Source organism: Lactuca sativa, chromosome 3, assembly GCF_002870075.4.
Source record: "Lactuca sativa cultivar Salinas chromosome 3, Lsat_Salinas_v11, whole genome shotgun sequence".
In the NCBI taxonomy this organism is placed as follows: domain Eukaryota; kingdom Viridiplantae; phylum Streptophyta; class Magnoliopsida; order Asterales; family Asteraceae; genus Lactuca; species Lactuca sativa.
The window spans coordinates 89904560-89930788 of NC_056625.2; positions in this window are offsets into that span (position 1 = coordinate 89904560).

A 26229-nucleotide genomic window follows, 5' to 3' on the forward strand; every position below is an offset into this window, starting at 1 on the left:
TTAAAGGAAGATATAAAATCCGTGAACAAATTTATATTAATACGTATTGTGAGTCGTATAACCATGCTAATCTGACCCGAGACCTCCTTGACGTTCTTCAGGCGTCGGACGATATCTAGAATTTGTCACCCCAGGCGTGCCTGCCTAACTGTAGCTAGCAGTTAAGGTATGGGATTGTCAGTCCCGAATAGATCTATTCACAAATTCCACGCTCTCCCACCAGGAGACTATGGTTATACTTCCGGGGAGGATTTACTGATAATCCGAAGGGTTTACTGAAGACGAATCTCACAAGCTAGTATTACATTATTCACGGTGTATTCGGTCGTTATCAAATATCGTAATCGTTTTGAAACATGATAGAATATAAACAATTGAATACAAAGAAATTATCTGGCATGATATTCTAAATTAAACTTAGATAAACTGAATCAGACATAGTTTATCTATCGACTCTGCATGAAATCCGAATTCGTAAAACAAGAAGTGAAGATCCCAAATTATTCCCATAATAATATGATTGTTTTGAATGTTTCCAACACTGTAATTGAAATCTATGTAGTTATATTCAGAAAAAACATCTCTTATGCTCTGCGTAATACAAAAGGGGTAAAGATATCCAAAAGTTTGCCAGATATTTATAGAATTACGTTAGTTTTATGTTTATCAAAAACATTTATAATTTGCTTGTATCCCCCCCTGATAACATTGAAAAACTTGGAAAAAGGCGTAGGGGTATCAACTCACCAGTCGAGGAATGTGTCGGTTTGGGTGCTAAACGTCAGTTCGGTGCTTGAAAACACGCGAGGTTCCTATGTAATATGAAAGATGCACAATTTGTATCTAATTAGGCTTTGAACTACTAATTAAATAAGAATAAACACTCCGAGGCACGAAAACACTTCAATTCAAGTGTTAGGAGTGATCCGGGTAGCATCTAAGGGGGTGTATGGCCTAGACATGGAGTTTGCTATTCAAGAATAAAATCCTATTGGAGATTACGTCCATAAGACCATTTCCCCATGAGTTTACGGTCGTAAACTCATGGTGGGGGTGTTCTTGGGTGCCTAATGGTCTTACAACACTAGTGGGATGATGCTAGGCTTAGTTCTAAGGCATTGGAAGGGGACTTGATCATCATTTGGACCATTTGAGGAGTTTACGGCAGTAAACTAGGAGTTTATGGTCGTAAAATCTTATGTACCCATTCTTAATGTGTTTTGGTGGTCCTAGGTCAATCACAAGTGTTTCTAGTCCAAAGTACAAGCTATAGGATGGAGTTAGGGCACCATTTGACCATGTTATAGGAGTTTACGGCCCAGGAACCATTCCTTGGGGGGTTTATGGCCGTGAACTCCTAAAGGGATGCTTTTTATCAAGTTTAAGGTCCCTAACACATTGGAGGATGGTTCTACACTTTATTCCAAGGCTTAGGAGGTGCTTAAAGGGCATTTTAACACCTAAAAAGGGGTTTACGGCCTATGAAAGGGTGTTTACGGTCCAAGCATGCTCTTGGGTTGTAAACTCATGTTTACCCCTCAAATGTTGAGTTTTTGGTGTTCCAAGTCCGGTCTTGTAAGCCCCTAAGTCATATCTAAGGTCTAAAGGTGGTTTGGAAGGGTTTTGAGGCTCAAAAACCCCATTTATGTGTGTTTGCGGCCTAGGGCTGTTCCAGGGCCGTAAACACATGTTCTTGGTCCTATTTCATGAATTAAACACGAATTTGAAAGCTAAATGTGTTATACTATGAGCTAGGAAGGATTACATACCAATTTGGGGATTGAAAGAGGTGATTTTGGATCCAAGATTGAGTTTTTAGAGAGAGAGTAGAGAGAGAGGGAAAAAGTATTCAAATGAGGTCCTTTCAACCTTAAATATGGTTTGAATTTGAGACTCGGTGGAAATCTACCCGATACTGTCGTTAAACGAGGCTTTTGGTCGTACCCGATTTAGTTGTTGTAACCCGACGTAGTCGAAACTAAAAATTTTCTAAATAATAATTTGGGATGTTTTCATGTGTTTCTAACGGGTTTGGATACTCACGAGGTCATAATAAAAGTCCCACTTTAATTAATTTAAATCGAAAGTTAACGGGAAAATTGAAATACGAACGGTTTTACTAACGGAAATGGAATATCGTGACGGAATAAATTTCGGGTTATCACAAGTGGTGGCACGACACGGAGTGCCAGTCTCCATGATTTCAAACAGAGATGTGTGGTTGACTTCTAGGTTCTGGAAGAAATTCCACGATTAGTTGGGTACTCATCTGCATTTTAGCACGACATTTCACCCGCAAACGGTGTCACACCCCAAAACCACGAACGACGGAAACGTTCAGGGGTGGAGGACGTCATGTACAGTATCACAACAGTGTAAAATAGTAAACAAGCAACAACATCATCCATTGCATTATAAGTAAAGTTTTAATACATGTGTGTTCTTTCATTGTAATGAGACACCAAAAATATATAATCAAAATAAAAGACGAGACTTGTCTGTGCTCCATCTTCTCAAAACCTGGTCATCGTACCTGTCTACTGGTGACCTGAGAATACAAGTTATTTTGAAAGAGAGTATCAGCTTTAAAGCTGGTGAATTCATAAGTATTTAAGTGTCATTGTCTTGCTCTGTAAAGCTGTTATGAATGTCATGTAAAACCTTTAAGTAAAACAGTTGATATAAGTATGAAAAGCCCTAAGAAATCCCTTATTTCCTACTAGTATGAAATGTAGTCTTCCTCCAAGACCCGAATGTTTTGTTATGACAATGTAGTCGTCTACCAAGACCCGAATGTTTTGTTATGACAATGTAGTCTTCTACCAAGACCCGAATGTTTTGTTATGATAATGTAGTCTTCTACCAAGACCCGAATGTTTTGTAAGTAAAATGATAGTTTTTCCTTCTTTTTGACTACTACAAACAGTAATTAGTCTAACTCATCGTTTATGTGAATATATCACAAAATAAAGTAAATAGGAAAAATATAACCATGTAAGTGTTATCCCTGGATACCAGGACTAACACGCCATCGTAGTAAGCGATATGTATAACCTAATGAACCTCCGAAGATGGTCCAATTGTCCTCTGTAGCGGCAGCAAGTTGGAGGAAGGGTTAGTCCCGTAGCCGACTCCTAATATAAGTGGTAACCTAATGATCATCCAAAGATTTTCATCTCATCCTCTGTTGCAACAGCAGGATGGTGGAATGGTTAGTTCCGATATCAATCTATCTATTATAAGTGATAACCTTAGACATCCGTAGATGTTCATCACCCAGTGGTGCTAACAGCTGGGTTCCGGAATGGTTAGTCCCGTCTAGACATCCCGTCGAATAGGGATAGGCAGGAAAATTTACACAAAAGGTACGAATAAATCTTCCTCATAACTCTAGGTACATGTATCCAGGTAAGTGAATACAGGATAATGTATCTATGTAACAGTACTCATGTATGGTATTCATGTAAGCGTATTCAAATAAATGTATCCATGAAACGTACTTATGTATCATGTAATCCTAGTTAAATGTACTCATGTATCATGTAATCCTAGATAAATGTACTCATGTATCATGTAATGTACTGGTATAGACTCATGAATGAACTGACTCTTGTGTGATTCCTTGTAATAGGAATAATGTTTGATATCTTCAAATTATCCCTATGATAATTTACTGAAAGGTAATTGGTTGTTCAAGTAGGTTTATACACTCTTACTACTCAAGGGTGTGAGAAACTAAATGAAAGATGTAGACTATAACATCAATACATATATAAGAATATAAGTGTATATGCATAGTTTAGTTCAAGAATGTAAAATGGTTTTGTAAGACATTTAAGGGTTTTGCACAAATATAAAAGTGAATTGATGTCATTTTGATAAACATTTTAAAAGTAATACATTTGATAACAAAGTATTTTAAAGATAGAAAACCATTTCATGCATCACATTTTGTAGTATGTGAAATCTGTTGAATGAAAACACAGTTATGAAATACATAAAGATGATTTAATAACATGTTGTTTTCTACTTGTATCCCCCCCCCATTAAAGCATTTAAAATCATTTAAAACATTGATTAGAGGTATGAACTCACCTGTAGATGGTGGTTTGGATGAACTGGATGGTGTACGATTGTTCGGTGTCAAGTGAGGACTTGTACACACACTACGATCCTAATGAACATATAATCACACATATATGCACTCAATTAGTCTTAAATTACTAATTGATAATGTTAAGACATCTTAGAACATAATATACACTTTATATAAGTGTTTTAAGCCCTAAGGATTGCACCTAAGCTATTGTGGGACAAGGTACTTGGGTTTAGGGTTCCAAAGAACCCTATACTTGAGTTTACTCTCCATATAGCATCACACATGGAGTTTACGGTTGTAAACTCTTGAGTTTACAGCCGTGAACTCCCAATATTGGTGATATTTTGTGTTTTGAAGTCCCAAATGATCCCTAGAATTATTCCAACTTGGTGGTTTAATTCTTGGAAGGGTTTAAGGCATAGAAACACCCCTTTGAGGAGTTTACGGCCTTAAGACAATTTCCTTTAGAGTTTGCGGCCGTAAACTCTTAAGGATGGGTGTTTTTGATGCTTTCAAGTCTCATACACATCTAGTATAGGTCTTAAACTTTTATCCCAAGCATATGAAGGCCTTAGGCACACTTTGGTGCCCTTCTTTGATGTTCACGGCCCAAGAACCTTATTAGGGCCGTGAACTCATTTTGAGGGGTGTCTTTGATGTGTTTTGGTCCTTCATTTAAGTTGACACAATTCCTAGTAAATGTCTAAGGCTTTAGGTGCCTTAAAAGCACCCTTTTGTCCATGATTTTGGAGTTCACGGTCCAAGATCATCTTGGGCCATGAACACCCATATTTTGGTGTTTATTGGTTGTTTTCTTGTCCCTAACACACATATATATGAGTCTAAGGTAGTAGCGTAACACAAGGGAAGGTCTAGGCATTGTTTCGGGAGTTTACCGCCCAAGAACACCTTGGGGAGTAAACTAATCTAGTGATTTAGCCATCTAAATCATGTTATAAACACATAATAAGCTTTCTAACACTACTAGAGAGAGTTACTCACGTTTTGGTATAAAAACCCGAAGATCTGTGAGAGAGAAAATGGCTTTTCTCTAGTTGGAAATGCGAATAATGAATGAATTTGGTTTAGAATTCTATTTATAGTCCTGAGATATTTTTGGCAGAAAATATTTTTATTCCTGAAATGTTTTCTCATATAACAGAGTGCTAGAATAACAGTGTTGCACTAAACCCTAGTGCATCCACTCTCTTGATATCTCTTGAAGTGTAAACCCTGAATTGTTTGTACAGAATGAAAATTTCGGGTTGTCACAAATGGATGGTCAGAGTGAGCGGACCATCCAGAATTTGGAGGATATGCTGCGGGCATGTGTGTTAGACTTTGGTGGTAGCTGGGATACTTACCTCCCATTGGCTGAGTTCTCGTACAACAATAGCTACCACGTGAGTATCGACCGTCCTCCCTTCGAGATGTTATACGGGAGAAGTTGTAGGACCCCGATATGTTGGGGTGAGGTTGGCCAGAGGGTCACCCCGATATGTTGGGGTGAGGTTGGCCAGAGGGTCACGGGGAGCACCGAAGTGGTGATCATGACGACGGAGAGGATTTAGCAGGTCCGGAGCAGGCTTCAAACTGCTTAGAGTCGACAGAAAAGTTATGCCGACAAGCGCCGAACTGACCTGGAGTTCCAGGTCGGGGATATGGTTCTCTTGAAGGTGTCGCCATCGAAAGGCGTCATCCAATTCAGGAAACGGGGAAAGTTAGGCCCCAGGTACATTGGACCGTTCGGGGTTTTAACGCGGGTGGGTAAGGTGGCGTTTAGGTTGGATCTGCCAGCCGAACTCAGCCAGATCCACAACACTTTCCACTTCTCCCAGTTGCGGAAGTGCCTGGTGGACGACTCAGAAGTGGTACCCCTTATGGATATCCAGATTGATGAAATCCTGAATTACATCGACCGACCTGTAGCAATCCTTGACCGGAAGTCGAAGGATTTGAGGAACAAGAGGATCGAGCTGGTGAAGGTGCAATGGTAGCACCTGAAGGGCTCGGAATGGACATGGGAACCGGTGGATGAAATGATGGGGCATTACCCAGAACTTTTCCAAGAACGAGCAACATACATCGAGGACGAAGTCGAAAATAAGTGGGGGAGATTTGTAGCACCCGATTCCTAGTACGCATTTAATTCAAGTATTTTTGTATGTTTTTCTCTGGGACACGACGAGTCGGAGGACCCACTCATCGAGTAGAGTCGAGATCCACATATATCTTAAGTGACCTACTCGACGAGTCGGGAGACAGACTCAACGAGTAGGCGTTGTACGAGTAAAACCGTAAATCTAAGGGTTTGCACCTATATAAACACCTTAACTCAGCCTCCCTTGTCCCTAACACTCCTTTAGAGATAGATATCGAAACCCTAGCCGTTTGTGTGTGTGTGTTGAGACCATTTTGGTGCTCTTGGTTGGTTTGTGAAGCTTGGAAGGAAGGAAGAAGCTGGGAAATTCGAGTTGGGGCTTGTAGATCCAGAGATCTTACTTCATCTTCAGCTCAAGCAAGGTAAATGCCCCCTGTTTTGGTCTTCCTTTTTGGGTTGTTCAACTTTAGGGCTTAGATTCATGGTGCATTTAGGGCTTCTTAAACCATTTTTGGAATTGTAAGGTGATTCATGGGGTTCTACTTCCATATCTGAGTCATTGGAGGGGTCTCATGGCATAAAGGTGCCAACTCTATGGCCATGAGAGCCCCATGCACATTGTAGAGCACCTTCTATGGACTTTTGAGCTAAAAACCTCATGCATAGGCATCAAGCTTGGAACTTTACATATAAAATGGACATTAGGAGGCCAGATATATGGTTTTGGTGTGTTAAATCCCATTTAGATCGACTGTATAGAAATGGTCAAGGTGTGTTAAATCCCATTTATATGATATTGTTTTTATTCTGATAGAATAAATGATTAAATGATAAGTGGTTTGATTTTTTATTTTACTGTTTAAGATGTATAGATAGGGTGTTAAAATATATCCGTATGCGAAAATCGGATCCGAAAAATCCGAAATCCGATCCGAAATTATCCGGATTTTCGGATATCCGAAAATTTGGATATCCACTTTTTCAGATTCGGATATGGATACGGATATTAGTTTTATAAAATTTCGGATATTTCGGATATCCGATATCCGAAAATATACACTTTTCTATATTTTTTTTATTATCTTATGCTATTATTTGAAAATATAAATTAGGAAGATTTACTGTTAGGATTAATGTTTTTATGTTATTATTCGGTGATTTCGTGACGAATTGTTAAAATTGATAGATATTTCCTTTTGTTTAAACCATGCGTTGATATTCTAATGACTAACAACATGCTTCTGTATTCTAATATACAACAATTTAATTTATGAGTCATTGAGCTTTTTAAGAATGAAGCTTCATCGTTAATGTTTTTCGTTAATACTTAATGCTTTAATGTTTTATGTGTCTTAAATTAATAATCGATGGTTTTGAATTTGTTTTATTTAAGTTTAATCAAGTAGGCTATCAATGGTTGATAGTTTAATGTGTCTCAACGGGTTATCAATTCTAATAAAACTTAATAGTGGTTGTTTAATTAATTGGATTGATATTTGATAGTGACCAAAAGTAAGAATTTCGGATATCCGATTTTAGTATCCGAATCCGTATCCGGAATTTCGGATACGAAATCGGATAGCAAATAAACACTATCCGAATTTTCGGATATTCGAAATTCGGATATCCGGTTTTGAACACCCCTATGTATAGATGTATGGTAGTGGATGGTTAGTATCTTGAAAAATAACAATACTATTAATACATATAATGACTAAAAATATACATTGATTGAATTAACTTCTTGAAAAAATAACATACAATTGAACCATTTATTAAAGAATACTCATTTTTTATTAACATTATTCAATAATCAAGGTCTAAAATATACATAAAAAACACATTACGATCACATTCTATAAGAATACAATGTTTTAGAGATAGACATTCTTATAATCCCCACTCTATAAGAACACAATGCCATTATTGAAAATTTTATTCTATAAGAATAGAATGTCGTTCTTGAAAATCACCATTCTATAACAAGACAACACCATGTGGAAGACAACTTCAATCCCTTGGTCTTTCAATTTCACGCAACATTTGTGAATTTCAAATAGCCTAGTCCTTCACATACAAGAAAAATCATTAATTTGAATAATGATCCTTTCACATGTTAAAAAAAAAACTAGATTGAGATCAAATCTCTTGGTGATGCACACTTATCAACTAAAAAACAAACATAAACAAAAACTTGCATTATACTTTTGCAAATATCCAAAAACTTTAATTGTATTCCTTGTAACCATTAACTAGTCAAAAACTTACCTTCAATTAATCTTGTAGGCATTTTGTATTCCCTCTAACACTGTAATGAACAAAGGGGGAATCTTGTAGTCATTTCATCGAACACTTAGGAGGGGGAGGTAAGCAAGTTTTCAAGAAAAACATACACACAAACGCATTACACATGTATCATCTTTGCACTAGTATTTTTTTTACAAACATCCAAAACAATATGCTGAGAAAAAAAAGGAAAATTTAGGTATGATAACTTACCATATGAAGATAACTGATTTTAAATATATATGAAACAATTGAAACTATTGAACTTGTTGGAAACTTAAACGAGATGATGCTTAATTAGAGAATTAGAGTGGAGATGGAGGTTCTTCTACCTACTGGGTGGTAGAATGGTCTTAGGCATATGAGGTGTGTTGTTTAGTCGGAGAAGGAGGCTTACTGAGTTGAGATGGAGGTTTATTTTCTTGGTGATTTTTATAGAAAAATAGGTGGGTAAAGAACTAGCGACGGAGACAAGGAAGAAGTGGCGGAGGAGACGAGGATGTAGGCGACCAACAACAGAGAGAAATGAGGAAGAAGGAGTTGTTTGTGTGAGGATGGAGGTCGACGTCTTCTTCTGGTGGTAGCATAGAGTTTTAAAGCATTAAACAAATTTACCTAAATTAAAGGGGTTAATGATTTGATTATTTGATTACCCAAGTTAATTAAAAGTTAAGATTATAAATTTACTCATATCCATGTTTTTAAAATGACTAGACTACATTAATCCCTACATCCACACAATAATTAGCCATCCACATATGAACCTAGCTCTCTTGCTCTTTCTCTCACTCTCTCTTTCTCTCTCTCTCTCTCTGTCTCCTGATGGATATATATATATATATATATATATATATATATATATATATATATATATATATATATATATATATATATATATATATCCACCTAACATGCGAAAGTATTCCTATTCACAAACTTGAAATTATAGTGCAACTGAAACCTTAGCTATTTATCGTTTATCCATGTTGTGTGTCGAGTTTCTTTTTTTTTTCTCTCAAGCGGGCCGGATATCTATTTAGATTGTCTACTCTCAAGTCACATTTAACATTAAGTAATATTCAAATATGTGAAAAGGATAAAATCGTACCCTAAGCACATAGAGTATCTACTACTACCTATGGGCTACTTATGGTTGTCCCATTCCTCCTCCATGGGCTGTTCCCCACCCTCCACAGAATTTGCACCAGCAACGTCGGCAATCACCATCCAGTGGCATCCTCGGTAAGCAACATACTAATTTATTAGGTCCTCCGTCTCTCTGTATGCCTACCACACTACTGTTGATCCATCTTCTATCTCGCCAGTATGGCAGTGGTTTCCTCCACTTCCACCTGATCAGCCCACCGAGCTCGTGACAACTTTCAATCCCATGCCACTCAATGACCCCAGAGATGCAAGCTAGTATATGGAAATGGGTGCAACCTCCCATTGTGAGTCTAGTGCAGGTAGTCTTTCTTCCCTTTAGTAATAAGTGTACTTACAATTCGGTTTTTGTTGGCAATGGTTCCACTATTCCAGTCACCCATACAAGACATAAAACTATTCCTTCCAGTCACCACCCCTTATACTTAAATCATGTCCTCGTTACAGCTGATATCATCAAAAATATTGATTTATGTGTATAAATTTACTACTGATAATAATGTCACTATTCAATTTGATCCTTATGGTTTTTCTATGAAGGACTTCATGACCAAGTACATACTTCTTAGATGCGATAACATGGGAGACCTCTACCCAATAAATCCCACTGTTTTTGCCCTTCTCATCACTACAACATCTCTTTTGCATCAACGCTTGCGAAATCCAATCATTATACTTCTTTTAATAAAAACGATATTTTGTTATCTTGTAATTCTTGTCGCCTCGGCATACATACTCGTTTACCTTTTGTTTCTTCTAATAATAATGCCACTGAGTTGTTTAAAATTATGCATTCCGAGTTGTGGACCACACCCATTCTTATTACTAGTTAGATTCTAAACTTATATGCATTGATCCTCTTGTAACGATTATGCACAGAGTCACCAAGACTTGTCAACAGACATTATAGAGTATTCCAATGGAGATCAACTCCATGGAAACGGAGTCTCATATTCAAAGTAAATTGCTTTGAATGTCCTTCTCGCATTAAGTTTCCTAATCTTACATAGATTTAATGAATAACTTCCACCTATGGGAACATTTCCATATTCCCATTTTGACTATCACTCCTGAACAAGAGTTGCCTCTTTTTAGAATATGTCAATATGGTCCTTCCAACTGTCCCTGGGCAACCAATCTTTGGTAAAACTTAGATTGTCCTCGATAATTGCTTAATCAAATTAGTCATAACCACTTCTAGTACTTTTTCCCTTTTAATGCTCTAGGCATTTGGAAAAATTTAGAAAAAATGAATATTATAGCACATGCAATCGATCTTATATCCGAAGCCTATGGTACACGATTCATGATGTCTCACATAAAGACATGATACTAGACCAGTCTTTTTGCTATAATATTTCTATTTCTATTTTCCAAGTTCTCATAATTCAAATTATGAAAAGGGATACCTTAATCATAATCGAATTTTAGAACGCAAATAATGGATTCATATATAGAATTTCCTTATGTTGAGCCATTCCAACATAAATTCATATATATATATATATATATATATATATATATATAGAGAGAGAGAGAGAGAGAGAGAGTTAGGTTCATATATAAACCTTATATATTGTGTGAACGTATGACAAATACTAGACCAATCGTTTGATAGAGAGGTTATAGTAAAATAACGTAAACATCAATTAATTAGATTTATCTATTCCTTAAATTTAGCTATGAACATGTTACCTATTTATGGTCTTATCTTTCATCATCATCTATTTTCTTCAATATGTAAATCGATTTCGAGAAACATTAACGTTGATCTTCTCTAATTTATAAATCAATTTTAAGGAAGAGGTGATTTTTTTTGACATATGATATCATATTGGTGCGATTTCGTTTTTAAGGAAGAGCTGTCACATTCTTCAAGAATATGTAGTATGTTGATAATTTTAAAAGAAGAATACGTGAATCTGTATATGCAATCATATTCTTCTAGAATATCATATTCTTTAAGAATATGTACAAGAATGGAGTATATTGGTTTTAAAAGATTAATATGTGATTTTGTATATGCAATTATATTCTTATAGAATATGTTTATAGAGATTATTTGTTATTACATTCTTAAAGAATTTGTTATTATCTATAAGCTTTTGAAAATATTTATTTTGTGCTACGTAAATGAGGGTTTGAATAATTAATTAACAAATTCTTGAAGAATAGATAGTGTATTATAATTAGCACATTCTTAAAGCATATAATACCATGTATCATACTTTCTAACAGAAAAAATACTTATACGGTTATCTATAACAAATGCATTTATCTGGACAGTTATTAAAGCATTAAATATTTTAGTATTAATGGTCCATCCTAATTTAAATTGCTACATAATGACACAGTTTCCTTGTAAATGATTTTATGAGTAAATTAATTAAATAAATTCTTAAACACTAATTAATTCCACAACCATTCTTAGCCATTAGATTTTTCTAATCCAACGGTCCATATTTAGTCATACATTCACACTATATTTAGGTTTCACATTTAATGCTAACCCTATATATATATATATATATATATATATATATATATATATATATATATATATATATATATATATATATATATATATATATATATATATATATATATATATATATATGGCTAAATATGAGTAAAACCTCAATCTAAGCTTTTAGAATTGAAATGAAGTATTATTTCATCTCCGTTAATTATAGCAAAACAACTTTTCCCAATTGAGCTTTTGTGTTTCTATAATTAATATTGCTAACTTGCAACACTTATCATAATTATCATGCTCCCACTAACATGATGATTATTAGCATATCACTTATGCTCCCACGAGCTTTGACATGTACTCAGAAATCAGTTGGACTTCTAGAAATCAATACTTTATTGACTTTCTTACCAAAGTTCAGACTTCTGATACAAAATACTTTGACAAAACTTTTTCAAAATCATACACCTTTCCTTAGATAGAACACATGTGTGTCTAAACAATTCAGAACTATGAAAAGGGATGCTGTAATCATAGTCTCAATTGGTTAGACCTTTGCCATTCCTGACATATCTATGTTAGTGTGTCGGTTAACCACACACGCTCCACTAACGACTGTTGAGAATGTAAATATCACAATTGGTATCTCCTTAAATCTACTTAGTGAAAGCGTTTCCTCACCATCATTTTCATGAATCGGAGAGAAACCTTATGACACTTAGATTTTATGGTGTATGTGTTCCTATCCAAGTGAATTTGTCAAAACCATAATCACAAGACAAGGTTAGTGACAAATCCATACTCATATGGATTGAACTTGTGCAGTCTTAACTTCTTGCCACCTGGCAACACAAGGGCCTGCTATTGCTTCCAAACTATTATGCAACCAATTGAGAACTCTTAGAACTCATATGCAAAGCCAACTTTAACTGAAATGGGCACAAAAATAGGAAAAATGTCAACACGATAGGTTATAAACCTCAAGTCATGAGCTAGTGAGAAACTACATGTTTTATTCTTGATTAAATCTTGAAATTCTTTCAGGATCTTTTAGACTCCCACTGTCCTCTTGACATATAAGAATCTCTTGCCAAATATTCAAGAGATAGTGCAGATTCTTTATCAAGAAAAACACTTCACACAATTGGCCTTAGTTGGTCTTTGTTTTATCCAAAACATCACAAATTACCAATTTCAAATGTACAAGAGTAGGACACTTTTACTCTTACATTTGATAAGTGTTATAAACTTTTCTTTAAGATATGTCACTCAACTTACAGTCTTGGAGTATGACTCTAAGACTTTTTCTGGATCGAAGTATTGACTCATCTTCTTGATTTAACCATTCCAACAATTCAAGATTCCTCTTCTTAGTCATAAGAATGCACTAAGATGTCCTTAGAGGACTAATTGTGACATGATTTCTAAATCATTAAGATAATCACACAACATGATACTAAAGTACTCTCCCATCTTTTCATATTTGAAAAACTTTTATCCTTCTGCCTAATTTGATTCTTTTCATTCGTTCTGCCATACATCGAAACTTTTCCAATGTTTCAGAATTATACTTAAACTTGTAAGTATAAACATATTTACTAGGCTTTAGTAAATCATGACGAATAGTCTTATCGATCTTTTGTGGTGGACTTGATCAGTGCACCAGAATGTGTAATCTATCCCTTAGTCCTTCAGTTGACTCACATATACATGTGAACAAGGAATTAATCTTAATTTTCCAAATATGAAAATTCTCATTCATCATACTATACAACTTTCATGATTTCGAAGTTTCTATCCAACTGAAACCTTGGGTGATGAGAATCTTTCCTTGTTTGGTAAATTTAGACACTACCACAAATGAAAGAATCAAATTCATATTTCCATTATTGCTAGAAATATACAAACATCAATTTTCCATAAGTACTATTGCAAGGATATATAAAATAAAACAAAATTTTATTTATTTATCAAATGCGGAAAAACTTTCCTTACAATGCAACTTTAAATGGAAACTATGCTATTACATATTTCCTAGAAATCTATCTTAACTCTCTAAGTAGTAGCTCAAGAATCCGATATTTGAACCATGCGATTGAAATCCATCTTCGCGATCAGATTCAACATACTCTTTTTCTAAGTTCCCTTCCCTTTGCTTGATCCTGCGATACATTAAAAATGTATTAAGAATCTTCAAATTGGAACTTAAGAGAGTTAGATTGTGGACTTACCTGAAGCAGAGTCAAGCTTTTTGACTAGACCTTCTCTCAGATCTTTCAGGTAGTTAAGGCAGCTTCGCAACCAATGCCCCTTCCTTTGGCAACAGAAACATATGGACCTTTTGGGAATGATGCACTGGACTATCTCAGACTTTCCTTTCTCTTTACCATTTGGTTAACTGAGTTGACTATGGACAATCCCTTTCCATTGGGAAGAGAAAACTTTTCTGGATATCCAATGTTACCATTTCAAAGTCCATGGAAGTTTGGGAAGTTGATCTTCTAATCAGATTTGCTCTACCAGTGCTCCAAATCATTACTGATTCAGCAGCACGAAGCAAATAGATATGATCATTAAGGGTCATGTTATAGTATTTTACATAGTAGTCCATAAAGAACTCACTATGTGTCTTAGGAAGTGATTAGTCATCATCCAAGTTCCTCAAGAATTTGACACCCAACTCTCTTGGCTTGTCAATATGTGACTTCATCTCCATGATGTAAGCACATATACACCTTACTTGCCAATAGGGCTTGAGTGACCTTGGACTTATGGGTTAGGGAGAATAATTGGAGGAGGTGGAGGGAGTGAAGAATGATTTAAGGGACATCACATTCATTAGGAAAACTTGTTCCAAGAGTTTTTGGGAAGATCATAGATGTTTGAACCATATATCTTTTGGGAGATATTCAAGATGGTTGACTTAAAGTCCTTTATATAATACCTAATATGAAATATTTAGGCTAGGACCCAACACAATATTTTATAACTTGGAAGAGGGATGTCGTAATCCAAGCTATAGAATATTTGAAGGTAGGCGAATGACGATTCACCAACTTCCACCATGAAAAATGAAATAATGTATTTGGTTTTAATTGGATCAGAAACTCCTAGATCTTTTGAGATTCATTGAACTTTTCAATGACATGTTTTAATCTCGATTGTGCCCTCTCAGGTTTTGTGACTGGGATGCCGAGGATCACAAAACAAGGTGTAAATAACCATGAAAATATACTTGGTACCCTTAATATTTACCCTTCAATTGATGTGTCGGTTAACCACACGCGCTCCATCGATACTATGATAAACATTAAGTTACCCTTTGCCTACTTTGTTAAATCAAGCTAGTATGCCGGTTAACCACACGCGCTCCACTAACCGACTTAAGCAAAATGCAAAGTGTAATTTCATGGGTTAGCACCAAATTCACATTTTCCTAAAGTAACTAAGATTGGGAATTTATAAAAGGTTTAGTTACTTTATATTTATCATTAATACTTTTAATGAAGGGATAATTCTAGTCCTTTTCCTACCCGTTCGGCTAATGACCCTCCACGATTCAAAGAAGCGGTGGGTGAGAGTGGACACCCATTAAACTGCCATTTTATAGGCAGTAACATTATACCCCCTATAGACCGGCTTGGTGAATGAGGCCTACTAACGGTAAGACTGACTTGCTCTTACACACACACACACACACACACACACATATATATATATATATATATATATATATATATATAAACTTATAATACTATAAAGTATTAGGGTTGAATTTTAACTTTTAAAATTCTAAGGGCTTAACTTGGAATTGAAGTATTCATGAGGGAAACTTTACAAATTCCAAAACTTGAGGGAAAGTTTTGAATAATTCAAAAACTTTTCTATTCCATAACTTATGTGTTTAAAGTAGTTTTTAATAAAAAAACTCTTCAAGTTCCATAACTTGAGGACAAGTTATGGAAGACTTTAAAGCATTTACAAAATGAGACTCTTCATTTTTTTTATAACTTATGGAAATCTTATGAGTTTTAATAATCATAAATGTGACTTTTCATATAACTTGAGGACAAGTTACAAAAACACATATTATGAACAACTTTTAGATAAATTTGGATTGAAAACATATTATCACATAACTTTTCTATTAGTCGAAAACAACTCATAAGAACAAGATAATACATGTCAACAATTTTCAAGAACTTAGCTAATCACATAAACAAAAAAAAGTCTTGAAACTTTGAAAATTATCATTTATTTTGATGAGAATAAACGTTACCATAACATCAAAATCAAGTTTTATGAACAAAAACAATTTGTGGTAATGATTCTAATCCAAAACAGGCCAAAAAACTGATTTTTTTTTTTTAACTAAACAGTCACCACCTCGTGGTGAACTGACAGATTAAAAAAAACGATTTTTCTTGCAAATAACATCAAGTATAATTGAAAACAAACCTAGGCTCTGATACCACTGAAGGGTTTTGAGCATTCTAACACTCCTAAAGTGTACATGCAACCCTAAATACCTTGGATCTATGTTTTCTCTATTATACATGCAAATATCAATTTTTCCAAGGTATTGTTCAAACTAGCATAATATGAAGAAGATATAATATAAATTCTAGTAGAATTACATACCTTTTTGTTGTAGCTTGATTCCATGGAGTTTAAGAGCATAGTGCCTCAAGTGTGACACCTCAAATGGTTCACACAACATCACCAACATCTTGGAATAACTTGAGAAAAAAGGTTCCTATGCTCAAATTGGCTAGCCCTCATGTGTACACACACTAGTGCCAATTTCTTGAGCCATGGGGTCCTTATATGTGGTGGCTATTAGGGTTACACCATGTAACTCATGTTTTTTACATATTCTTCATGCTCCATGGGTTAAAACCTCCATGGAGTATCCATTGGTTACCCCATGGGTTTAGCCCAACATGAAGAACTATGGATCATAAGCCTACATATGTAAGAATGAATGTTTTACACAATCAATCCCCATATATTTAATTAGTCTCCCTTTGATCACATAATTAATTCCGAATTAATTCTTGATCAATACTAATTAAATAATATGATTTCATATTAATATATTAGAACTTATAATATGTTAACAAATCATAATTATCGTTTTCTCACAAAAGTCTATCCAAATTGTTCCGATGCCATGCAACCTAAATGGACCATGCCAATCAGGTCAAGTACATACCAACTATAGTTATGGACTTAGACACTAATCTAACACCATAATCATAAGATAAGGTTTAAGAGAAATCCAAACTCATATGCACTGAACTGTTCATTCTTAATGTTTTGCCATCAAGGGTCCCACCATTGCTTCCAAGTTATTGAGCATCTCACCCTTACCGATCAAAGTACTTTCCATTGATCAGGGTGCTTTTCTTTTATGCATTCAATTGAGAACTCATTGAACTCACATGCATAGTTAAATCAACTGGAATGGCACAGAAAACAAGAATATGTCAACTAGTGATTAAGAAATTCTTGAAGTTTTTCAAGATCATTAAGACTCCCACTGACCTCTTGACATACAAGATTCTCTTATCAAGAAACATTTCTTGACAAACAAATACTCAAGAGTTAGTGCGGATTCTTATCAAGACAACACTTCATACAATTGGTCTTAATCGGTCTTTGTCTTATCCAAGCCATCACAACTTACCAATTTCAGATGTGCAGGAATAAGAAAACCTTTCCTACTCCACACTTGATGAGTGTTTTAAACTTACTAAAGACGTGTCACTCAATATCACAATCTTGGAGTATAATTCTAAGACTTGATTTTGGAACGAAGTATGATTCACCTTTTGATTTAACCATTTCAACAATTCTTGATTCCTCTTCTTAGCCATATTAGTGCACGAAGATTTACTTAAAGGATCAATTGTGATATGGTTTCATAATTAATGAGACGATCATAAAACATGATACTAAAGTACTCTACTAATTTTTCAGATTGAAAAAACTTTTATCTCTCTGCCCAATTGATTCTTCTTATTCGTTCTGCCATTCATTGAAACTTTTTTCAATGATTCAGAATTACACTTAATCTTGTAAGCATAACCACATTTACTAGACTTTTAGTAAATCATGACAAATAATCTTATTGCTCTTTGTGGAGGACTTGACCTAGCGCACAACAACGCGTACTAGATCCTTTATTCCTTCACTTGACTCACATACTTATGTGAACAAGGAATTAGTCTTAATTTCCTAAGTATCAAGATTTCCATACATGACTCAAATCATATGATTCCAAGCTTCTGTCCAATTGAAACTTGGGCGATGGGAATCTTTCCTTACTAAGAAAATTACGGCAATACCATAAATAACATAACTAAGAATCGTATCCATTTAATATTTCTTAAAACACACAAGCATCAATTTTCACAAATGAAATTGCAAGGAGATATAAATAAGACAAAACTCAAAATTTATTTTATTTATAAAAAGGTGCGGAAAACTTGTCCTGACAACGCAAATTCAAATGAAAACTATGTTATTACATATTCCTAAGCAATCTATCATAACTCTAAGAAGCAGCTCAAAAATCCGATCATCGATTCATGCGATCGAAATCCATTTCTTCGCGATCAGAATCGACTCACTTCTTCCTTTAAGCTTTCTTTCTTTTTCTTCGATCCTACAAAACATCAAAATGTAATCTTATCACATCATGTATTAGGAATCTAAAATAGAAAACTTAATAGAGTTAGACAGTGGATTTTACCCGAAGCAGAGTCATACATCTTGACTCTCCCATCTCTTAGATCTCTCAGGTAGTTAGGGCAACTTTGTAACCAATGCCCCTCTTTTGGCAGTGGAATCATATGGATTCTTCTGGAATGGTACACGAGACTATCTCAGACTCAGCCTTTCTCTTGCATAGAGAAAACTTTTTTGGACTTCCAATGTTGCCATTACCCATAGAAGGTTGGGATATTGATTTACCAGACAAATTTGCTTGATGAGTGCACCAAATCATCGCTGATTCAGCAGAAATAAGAAAATAAGTCAAATCAATGAGGGTCACATCGTGTTCCATCATATAGTACTCTCTAATTAACTCACTATATGATTCGGGAAGTGATTGAATAACCAAGTCAACAGCCAAATTCCTTGAGACATCGACACCCAACATTCCCAATCTATCAATAGGCAACTTCATATCCAAGACATGAGCACATATAGACTTTCCATCTTTGCGATTTTCTTCCAATAAGGCTTGAGTGACTTTGAACTTTTGAAGTCTTCGAAAGCGTGGGTCAGGGACAGTTATTGGAGGAGGTGGAGGAAGTGAAACTTGATTTCCATTTCCACAATCCAATCGTGGAACATCATCTTCAAGTGGAAAACTTTTTCCAAAGGATTCAGGAAGACCATAGTTAGAATTTGACATCTACAAAAAGGGAGAAATTCAAGTTAGTTGATAAAATCCTCAATATAGCACCCAAATGAAATACTAAGGCTAGGATCCAACACAATATTCTACAATTTGGAAGAGGGATGCCGTAATCCAAATTGCAGAACATTTGAAGGTAGGTAAATGACGATTTACCAATTTCCACTATGAAAAACGAAATTGAAAATTAGGTTTTAAATGAATTGAAACTCCTAGATCTTTTTAGATTCATTGAACTTTTCAATGGCATGTATAAATCTCAATTGTACCCTTCAAGTTTATGACTGGGATGTCGAGGATCACAAACAAGATGTGGATAACCATGAAAATATACTTGGTACCCTCAATGTCACTATCACCTAATCAATGCGCCGGTTAACCACACACGCTCCATTGATCAATGACAAACATCGAGTCACCCTTTTCCATCCTTTTCAGTCCCAAATTAGTGCGTGGTTAACCACACACGCTCCACTAACGTCTCGGCAAGGTACAAAGTTTAATTTCATGGGTTAGCACCAACTCCACATTTTTCCTAAAGTAACAAAGATTTGGGAATTTACAAAAGTGTTTAGTTACTTCGTATTTCATTATACTTATAATGGAAGGTTGTGTCCTATCCTACCCGTTCGGCTAACGACCCTCCACTAGTCAAGAGTGTGGTGGATAAGAGTGGATACCCATTCAATCTCGATTTTATAGGCAATTTCCTTAAACACCCCTTATAAACCAGCTTCGTGAATGAGACCTACTAACGGTAAGACTGACATTTACTCATACATATATAATATTAAACTTTTAATTCTATATAGTATAAGGGTGTATTTTATATTTTTAAAATACTAGGCGGTCTAATTTAATAAAATCATACTTTTAATTTAATTAAATTTAAACCATGTCATTTTGGATTTATTAGTTCTCTTTTAATTACACACTTAATTAATTTAATAAACCATAAGGGTGTAAATATAACTTTTCAAAATACTAGGGTCTTAGAATTTAATATTTTAAAGTTAATACCTTTTAATTAAATTTTACATTCCAAAGCTTGATGACAAATTTTGAAACCTTTCAAATATTGGGGTTTAACTATTTAAATTGCAAAACTAAAACTTTTAAGTCCAAATTTAAACAATAAAACCTAAAGGGTGTAAATTGAAACTTTTCAAACTTACTAGGTCATATATTTGACTAATAATAATCCTATATTATCCATATTGAACCAAATCCATCAATTTTGATGAGGATAACCTTTCCAAACTTAAAAAATCGATTTTAGGCAAGAAAAATGAGTTTTGGAAGTAATCCTCAACAAAATCTGGTAGGAAAATCGAAAAATTCGGCAACAGACCCTTGGACTCGTTAAGTCCACTATGGAACTCGTCGAGTAGGACCTACTCGTCGAGTCTATATATGGACTCGGCGAGTATGCCAGTCAGAAGACAAAAATTTCAATTTTTATGAACTTTGGCAATCCACTTTTGCATATATTCACTAGAAAAACGACCTAGGATCTGATACCATTGTTGGGTTATGAGCATAACATCATTTCTATGGTGTTCATGCAACCCTAATTGCTTTGATCTAGGTTTTCTACTATGAACACAACAACATTGAATACCAAAGCAATAATCCTATGAACTAGCATACAACAATCAAATTGACATATAAACTAGGGTGTAGATCTTACCTTTCTTGTTATGTAGTAATAACAAGTTCTCCTTGAATATCCTTGACATTTGAAAGCTTAGTGCCTCAAATGTTGCACCTCTAATGGAGTCACAAACACCACTAGCAACAAGATGACTTAGGAGAAAGAAGAGGAGGCACAAAATCATCCAGGGTTCCCTCTAGGGTTTCAAATGGCGATTTTAGGATGCCTGGGTTATCCTTATATAGCTGAGGAATTAGGGTTTCACTCAAAGGCCTTATCTGGTTGCTTAGGCTCTAAGCAGCCCACAAGATCCTTCCATAATCTCCCTTTTGGACGAAATCTTATGAGCTATCCATAAGGATTTCATCCAACCCCTTTCCAAGGGTTCATCAGCCCAAAATGCAATTATCTTATAATTATAATATTAGTCCTCGAAATTTAATTAATCTCTTTTGACTACAAAATTAATTCTAAATTAATTCTTGATCAATATTAATTAAACAATATGATTTCTCTTTTAATATATTATTCACATAATATATTAATAAATCATAATTAATCCTCTTTCTCCTTAATTCAGCCTATCAGTTGCTATGGTGAAGGCAACCCAAAAGGACCATGCTCATAATCGGGTCAAGTACATACCAAAATAGTTATGGGCTTGGACACCTAATCCAATAGCATATTCCACGGATATCCCTCACAACACCGTGGATTCCGGTTCCTTGACCTTCATACCCGGAAAATAATAATCTCAAGGCATGTAACTTTTGACGAAACCATATTTCCTTTCAAATTAATGAAACCTACGTCACCACCTTCCTATACCTTTATTGACGTTTTCCCATCATCTCCATTCACTCCCGTTACCTTTACCCCACCCATGGATCCACCATCTACCCCACCAAATCCTTTGCACCTTCACCATATACTTGATAACCCTCAAAACAGCTCCCCTCCTTAATGATAACCCTCATTTTAGCCCTGCATCTTCTTCATCCTCTAGTTCCAGCCATATTTCGTCTCTCCCACTAACTATCCACCTATTATTCCCCTACCCACTCACTCTATGACCACTCGTGCTCAATGTATCATTTTGAAACCCATTTTTAAACTTAAATTACACACTACAACCGAGTCTTCATTACCCGACTCCCACTTATATGCACATAAAGTCCCAATTTGGAATTGTGCCATGAAAACTGAATTTAATGCTCATATTTCTAATGGAATGTGGGTACTTGTACCTAGACCAAAGGATATTAATGTAGTCCATTCTATGTGGTTGTTTTAAAAAGAAATATAATATCTATGGCTCTTTGGATCGGTATAAAGCTTGCCTTGTGGTAAACGGTAAAAGCCAGAGACTGAAGATTGATTGTGATGAGAAATCTAGTCCGGTTGTCAAACCAGCCACCATCTATAACGTGATTAGCCTTGACACTTCTCGCAAATGGCCGGTGTAACAACTATTTGTGAAAAATACATTCTTACACGATAACCTTAATGAAACCATTTACATACACCAACCCCCTAGGTTTCATGACCCTCAGTTTCCGAATCATGTGTGTCACCTTAAAAAGTCTTTATATGGTTTAAAACACACACCAAGTGCGTAGTTTAATCTTTTTGCTTCTTTCATCACCAAGCATGGATTTTTACACATCAAAACATATTCATCTTTATTTATCTTCATATATGGAACCGCCACTACATACATGCCATTATATGTATATGATATTCTTCTCACAACATCATCCACATCTTTACTTCAGAAAATCATCAAACTCTTGGTTGCGGAGTTTGCTATGACTGATCTCAGTTCTGTATCCTATATCTTGAGTATTTCGACTACCTCCAACAAAGAGGGTTTATTCTTATCTCAGCAAAAATATGCTCTGGAGGTTCTTGAACCAGCAAATATTTGAATTGTAATCCGTGTCAGATACTTGTTGATATGCAAGCCAAGCTCGATTCATCTTGTCCACCTGTTGCTGACCCTACTCTTTTTCGCAACCTTGTTGGAGGCTTACAATATTTAACTTTTACCAGATAATATATCTCTTTTGTTGTGCAATAGATTTTCCTCTACATGCATAACCCGTGTGAACCTCATTTCCATGCTTTAAAACACATTCAACATTATATACGTGGTACCTTCGATCTCGACCTCTAACTACATTACTCTGCACCCATTGATCTTATTATCTATTTCACATATTGATTAAGGAAGATGCCCTTCTACTCGACGAGCTACCAGTGGATAATGTCTCTTCTTAGGCGACAACTTGGTCTCCTAGTCCTCCAAATGCCAACCAACAGTCTCAGGATCTAGTGTTGACATTGAATACCGTAGTGTTGCCATTGCGGTTACGAAGACTTGTTGGCTGCACAATCTTTTGTGTGAATTACATACCTTTATTCCTAATGCTACTATTGTGTATTGTGACAATGTTAGTGCAATTTATCTCTCCACCAATCCGGTTCAACATCAAAGGACGAAACACATTGAAATTGACATCCATTTTCTTCGATACAAAGTCACTACCAATTAAATACGTGTTCTTCCTGTCCCTCTACTCTTCAATATGTTGATATCTTAACTAAAGTGATGCATACATCCTTGTTGTCGTATTTTAGGAACAATTTGAGCATCTGGAGTTTTCCTACAGCTCGAACTGCATGGGGGAGGGAGGGGGGGGGGATATTAATGTATATTGTGTATCATTCCTTTTATTTTATTATAGCCCATTAGTTAGTCCAGTTGTATTAGTTCTGAAGCTGGTTTTATTTTTGTATATATAGTCCTTTGTTAATGAATTTAGTATGGAAGACTATTCACCAAACACTTGTTGGCATAAACTAGGTCGAATCATATTATTAGGTCATCAAGATATAAAATAAATACATACCTTTCATCCATTGATCGATTGTATCATCTTCTTGATCCGGGATTTAGACGACAAACAAAGGTTGTGTTTGCCGTGCCACAGCTAGCTTATTTTTTAAATTTTTTTATGTTGTCGTGTTTTGAAAAGCTACTTAGACTAAGAGCGTATTCGACACAGAGCATTTGAGAGCTTCTAGCGTTTGATAAAACGCTCCATTTTAAACAGAAAGACTCGTTCGACACTACAAGTTTCTAACGTTTAGTTCAAATAGAACGCTCCAAATCAAATGCTACTTCATGTAGCGTTTATCAAAACGCTACAAGCTATAAGCTACCCGCTACCAGCTAATTTTGCCGAACAAGCCCTAGTTTTTTAGGAGTTTTTTTAAAATTTTCCAAATACACCACTTAATTAATTATAGAAACACATATTCTTAAATGTCCTTTTATGTCATTTTATATATTTCCAGCTATCTTTTTAGCTAGTTTTACAAAACGTTATTTTTTATTACCTAGCTTTTTAGCTATCAGCTTTCTTTCTATTTAATAGCTAGCTTTTCAGCTAACAATTAGCTTTTCAGTTAGTACGTCAAACATAACCTAAAACTTGTATATGATGGTCTTCCTCGATCAACAAAGACTCTTAATATCTTTTCAAGCAATCTATGACGATGCAGATCAAAGATTGTACAAGAGATTGGTGTGGCTTTGTTTGTTTTGGACCATCCGTAATTTATACCTAAATATTTAGAGTCTCCATTAAAATCTAATTAATAATAATATATTTTATTACTTTTAATCTAGAATTGAATAGCAATTTGTAACTCATTAACTCATGTAAAACCCGTTAAATTATATGTATATATATTACTATAACTTTCTAACACTTCCCACCAAACCGACTGAGGAAGAGAGCACTAATCATTTCATCCCATCGTTGGGATAACTAGTTTGGTCACCTAGAGACGATCTTGTGCCTAACAAAGTCCAAATCCAAATAATTTTTCAAAATTAGCATAACGCTCCCATGTTTTGTCAATGATATCAAAGTTGTAGTGCATAACGCACCATCCCAAAAGAGCTACACTGGTCAGTATCATGAAACTAATTAAGGGGTGCCTATAGTTGTGAATCCAGCTACAAACTGCATGATCAATCGATCGACATGTAATAAAGCACAACATGTAAGTAATATAAACTGTCCATCTAACGCAAAGACAAATTAATAAAGGTGACATAATGGATTTCATGTCCTACAATACATATAGTTGAAATCATCACGCATGTACCAAATGAGTCAAAATCATATGCAAAAGGATAAAGTAACATCCATGCATGATATCACAAAAATCTGATCATATGAAGCGACACATCACTATCGAAGATACAAGGGGCGTTGGAGGTACTACAACATTAAAAAAAATGGTTTTATGTATATAAAAAAATTATTTTTAAAAATGTTCTATATTATTGTACCTCCAGCTAAAGAGATTATATCATATTTTTTTAATGCCATGGATATGATAACTATATGAAATATTTATTGATAACGTTTATACCCCGTATATATATATTTTTTTGCATTCGCCACCATGACACATCGTGTAGAATGATATCGATCATTATTTTTAAAATATGTAAATAAGAACAACATGATATCAATTACTTATTTTAAAAATATGTAAACAATAACACATAATATTTTTTTGGTAAAGTAAAGAGTATTTCAGTAAAATGATATGTTAAACTTAATACATAAACCAATGTTAAAATACGTGTTTACGCTTTAAACTTTATATAGAAAAAGTTATAAGTGTTTCTTTTGTTATATTAACCCTTGTTAGAAAAAGAGTTTTTGACCAAATGGTTCTTTAAAATGGTTTTGTAAACAAATTAATTTGATAAATATATTAATATAAAAAAATTTGAAAAAATCAAAAAATTATATTAAAAGAACAGTAGAAATAGAATAAAAATCTGAAAATGTTAGAGAAATATAATTTTGAAACTATACTTCTTTGCTAAATATTTTTAAACTACACTTAAATAAAATTTTAAAAAGACATTTATTTGGTTAAAAACTCAATATGATTTTATGCTTTCCCATCTCGGAGGAATAACTCAATCGCTAAA